Genomic DNA, 5260 nt, shown 5'->3' on the forward strand with positions numbered 1-5260 from the left:
CTATCTTTCATTCTGCCCCCTCTAATTTTCTTCCTGTTATCCCGGACTTTGATCAGCCAGAGGTATCAGCACACCCTGACCCCCCTTCTGGCCCGTGCTTGCATCAAGAGAGCGCAGAGGAAGGCTGAAGTCAGCAGAATAAAGGGACCTGGAGTGTAAGCGCTAAACGAGCGCGATGGAGGATGATGCTTGACTTTCCCTCGGCGAGCACCTTGTTTCTCACCCCTGCTCTTCAGTCCGTTAATGTTAAAACAAGTTAAAGTCCGCAAAAGTGTCATGTCATTCTGCTCTTCCTCATCTCACCGAAATCATGAGTAGAACAAAACGAGTGTGGAAAGCAGAGCGATGCCTTCTACAGCTGATTGGATAAGCCTCAGAGCTTCAGCGCTCCACCACACAGGGGCCCGGAGAGGCTTGGGAGAGAGCTCCATCTGTGAGGTTGCTTGTGACTGAAATACCAATCCTATATGAAGGTTATGGAGAAGGAATGCTGAATGCATTGATTTGGATTCTCTGAGAGAGACGGAGAGGGAGATGACATGGTTTTGATGAAGGAGAACGTAAGGGAACGGGCTGTGGGAGACTGAGAGTGTGGGAAAAGACCATCACAGAGAGGGTGAGACAGGAGAGAGGTGGAAGCTGTTTTTCCCCCACAGCTTTGTTTTCTTACAATGTGGCCAATCAATTTCCATCCCAGAATGCTCTGTGTGAAAGATTTTATATTGTTTGCTTTGCGGCTTCACGCCAACCATCAACACATGCAGACTGACTGTGATGTCTGTTATACACTGTGACTGTGGATTGTTATCCCTAGGTATTGAATGTGTAATCTCATGTTTTTCAATTATCTAGTTGACTTGCACTGCATTACTGAGGATGTACAATCAATACTACAGTACTGTGTGAACTTCAGCCTGTGATATCACACGGAGAAGAGAAGAGAGTTTTATTTGAAAGTGCAGATTCTATATTGACTAAGTTCTATATTAACTTATGTGACTAAGGTTATGAGCCATATCCTGATAATTAGTTTTAGCTTTTAGTTTGAGTACTATAAATAAATGTTCTGAACGGGCATTCATTTATAGACCTTAATGTCTTTCCATCTATGAAGAACCAGGAGTATCTTATCTTTCCTTAAACGAGAGTGGGTGGGTTATGTGTGTTTTTGACCCATTAATGGAATGATAAGAACTAAACTGAGAACTACATCTGCTGCTTCCTGCTCCAATATTGAAAGTTAATTCCTTATATATACTGTATAAAATTATATTATATAATAGTATAAATAATTATTATATATAATATTCCTTATAGGAAGTATTTATGTATTTATTTATTTTTGCGCTTACATTATTGATTACCATCTGACAAAGTATATTTTAAAAACCCACACTGTAAAAAGCGATCAGTTGACTTTAATTAAAACAATTTAGGAAACCCGTTGCCTTAAAATTATTAAGTAAAGGAAGTTAAAATGAAAAAAAAGTTAAGTGAACTTGACAATTCTGAGTTGCTTTTTATTAAATTGCGATTACTTAAAATTGTGAATCTACTTAACTTAAAACTAACAAGTTAATCAGAGCTGTCTACTTAATTAAATTGAGGAAACCCTTTACCTTGAGAAAATTAAGTAACCACAACTTATTGTATTTGTGTAATTACAATTCACTTGAGACTGATTTGATCTAATCTTATTTTACTGATTTCTTTCACATCGAAGGCTACTAACACAATTCTCAAAAAAACTAAATTGTTCAAAACAGACTGCATACAAACATTTCTATGAAGAATTGTCAAAAGCAAATCAACTCACCCTTATTTATATATAGCACTTCATACAATACAGATGGTGTCAAAGCAGCTTTACATTGTTAAACAGGAAAAGAGTGTCAATAATGCAAACAAAATTAAGTTATGCAGTAAAGCAGCTCTAAAAAGAGCATAAAAGTAAACGGTCAATATTTCAGTTAAAGTCAGTTCATCGTTGATTCAGTGACGTCATCATCATCCAGCTCAGTTCAGTTTCCTTCAAATAGTGTCTCTGCAATCAAGTCGTTAATGTTCCCAAAAATTAAGTGTCCCCAAATAAGCAAGCCAAAGGTGACAGAAATGGAGAAAAAACCTTGGTAGAAAGCAGGCTCAATCGGGGGCCAGTTCTCTGGCCAGATGAACCAACATGGTGTTTGTCATCGTGCTCTTTGCTGAGGTTTTGTGCCAATGGCCGTATAGTTGATGAGGACTGGAGATCTGTCTTTGGGGCTCATCTAGTTGACATGGTCTCTGCTGACATTCAGGGCTATAGAGTTGTCTCCACCATCTGATGTGGATACAGACTGAGTCCGGGTGGCTACGGTGACCTATAATAAGATAAGAATGAAACACACTAATATTAGCATAGATGCCATACTTCTTACGATGTAACAAGTGCATCAGGTGTGTTATTGACATTGTTATTGTTAGTGAACACTTTCAGAATGAGACGTGGCCTTTTTGGGACTAATTTAACAGACACTTCAAACATTACAATTACACTACCTTTTTTTTTTTACATATTGCAAGACTGTCAAAGTAAATAACTTTGAATGCGAAGAAGAATGCGTAATCCATTAAATAGTCCTGTGCTGACACTTCTGCTTAAGCGTGTTCTTAGCATATGCCTAAAATGATATGAGAGCCATTAACACAAAATGGTTAACTAGGAATAACCACAGTCTCATTTCGACATAATTTATACTGCTTGAAAAAAAAAAAGAACACTCTTAGGCTGCATTCAATTAAAATTCATGCAAATCAACTCACAGACACAGTGTTTGTGTATAAAAATCTAGAAAACAAAGAAACTTTACTTATCATACAGTGGATAACAATTAAAAAATTACAAACAATTTAGTTTAGTTGGGTCCATAAAGAACACTACCAGTCAAAAGTTTTTGAACAGTAAGTTTTTGTAAAAGTTTTTAAAAGAAGTCTCTTCGGCTCACCAAATATTTTTAATGTTACTATTTTTGTTGTACTTAGAATAAAATAAATACAGGCTTGGTGAGCAGAAGAGACTTCTTTAAAATAATAATAATAATAAACCTTAAAAATCTTACTGTTCAAAAACTTTTGACTAGTACAGCAGGTTCACCTGTTGGAGCTGAATTGGGGGGGAAAAAATTCTAATTCATATTTATTTCAACTGCAATTAACCAATTAAAATTCTGGTATATTCAAAGATAGTACATTCATTATTCATGCAATAGTCAAGTGTTCATGCAACTTACCTGAATAATATCTGAATGCACAGTAATGAAAAGTAACGTTACACACATAAGGGCCTCCATAAAGCAGAGTCTGATGTGGCAGGTGGAACTAGAACTGACTTCATGAACTGCCCTGAAACACAATTGAAAATCATAAATATAAATATAGCTTCACAATGCTCATTTTGGCCTCTGTCAGACTGATATTTAGTCTTTACTGAATCATTTCAGTGTGCTTTTTTAAAAATTCTTTTTAAATTGTAAACTCCTCTCACAGGCTCGCGTGAGAGTCCGGGATCCACAACAAAGCCTATTTTATTTTAAAGTAGTCTTTGATTTTACTACAAGAACAAACACTTCACACCAGATAAAGTTTTGAAAATATTAAATATATTATTGTAAAGTTACGTGTTTTAGAGACCAATTTAAACAACTAAAACTAAAAGGAATAAACATAAATTTACCTCAGACTGTATCTTGAACCACCTCACGCGCAAATAAACCAACAGGGATAGCCTAAAATAACAAAGAGGGGAATTTGAAAACTTACTAACACAAAACAATATAAATTTAATATTACATGAACAAAACGACGAATAAAATTACATTTATAATGCTTAACTTTGGCTTAGCACCCATCCGTCCGTCTGTCTGTCAGATGAATTTCAAACTGCGTCATGTTAGTGAAGTCCCATCCTCTGTAGGTTTTATAAAGTGTCCTCAACTCAGAATAAAGTCAGTTACATACAGAATCTATCGCGGTGGTATTATCTTCAGTCTTTAGTAATATACAGAATTAAAATCTTTAGTCTTCGCGGTTATTTGCGCCATCAAGTTTAACTTAATTTAACGTACGTCCCTTCAGAATGAGACAAGTTCATTTCGCGGCTAATTTCAAAGGGTTTATTTTGCTTCAATTACCACCTGACAACACTTTAAGCATCACCCTTACAGTGTTTTTGCGTACATATTTATAGACTGTGGAACTCACCAAAATAAAAGCCGTCTGATTTCAAGTTCGAAAATGCTGAAAATGCATATAAAAAAAGAGTAAATATTAGCATTTTATTTTTAAGTTTATTATATAACAATTGTATTTGTATTTAATGTTCATTTTTTATTTTAAAATATTTAAAATTATGTATAATAGTATTATCACACTTTATTATTTTGTTTATTATTTTATTTGAAAAAACTACGTAAATAAAGTGCAATAATATCTATTATTTATTTATTTTATAGTTATATTCCTTTATTATTTATTATACACACACACACACACACACACACACACACATATACATATGAATATATGTATGAAGAGTTCATTTGCAAAAACAGATAACTCCATTTTTAACAATTTTCAAAAATTGTGTTTTTCATTGCGCATTCCAATTAATCTCAATCAAACTGCAGTAGGGTTATTTTGATTAGGTTAAAAAAGAACTAAAAAATACAGCTAACTAAAACAATAAAACACAATAAAAACATAACATAATAATAAATGTCACGAATCTGGTCTGCACTTCCGTTAATTCACCACCAGAGGTCACTCACTCACCACATTGACTTTCACACCACACATCACAATGGACTACGTTTCCTATGACACGCTCACCTGATCACACGCACACAGCTGTAAACAATCACACTCTCTACTTAAACCCTGGACTTTCCTTCCGTCACTGCCGAGTATTTTATGCATTATCGCTGCCCTACAGAGCCCCGTTAGTTTTCCTAGTCTTGCCTTGCCTCGCCCTGCCTTTGTTCGGATTGTTTCCATTATCTTCACAAGCTAAGTCAAGTCACCATTGATCGTCACGAATCAAGACAAGTCAAAGCTGATCTTCACAAGCTAAGTCAAGTCACCGTTGATCGTCACGAATCAAGTCAAGTCAAAGCTGATTTTCATGAGCTAAGTCAAGTCATAGTTAATGTCAAAGAGTCAAATCAAGTCACAGTTGCTGTTAAAGAGCTCAGTCAAGTCACAATTGGTCATCATCAACCGAGTC

The 5260-nt window shown here is 35.3% G+C and overlaps 1 long non-coding RNA gene across 1 annotated transcript; it reads right to left on the reverse strand.

Moving 5' to 3' along the window:
• Positions 1–1627: 1627 nt before the first annotated feature.
• LOC131552663 (uncharacterized) lies at positions 1628–4153 on the reverse strand. Its single transcript, XR_009274033.1, has 4 exons — positions 3855–4153; positions 3713–3764; positions 3270–3381; positions 1628–2360 (listed from the first exon to the last, which is right to left on the reverse strand). It is a non-coding gene; the product is annotated as an uncharacterized LOC131552663 (long non-coding RNA).
• Positions 4154–5260: the final 1107 nt, after the last annotated feature.

The sequence above is a fragment of the Onychostoma macrolepis genome, chromosome 13 (genome assembly GCF_012432095.1).
Source record: "Onychostoma macrolepis isolate SWU-2019 chromosome 13, ASM1243209v1, whole genome shotgun sequence".
Classification (NCBI taxonomy): domain Eukaryota; kingdom Metazoa; phylum Chordata; class Actinopteri; order Cypriniformes; family Cyprinidae; genus Onychostoma; species Onychostoma macrolepis.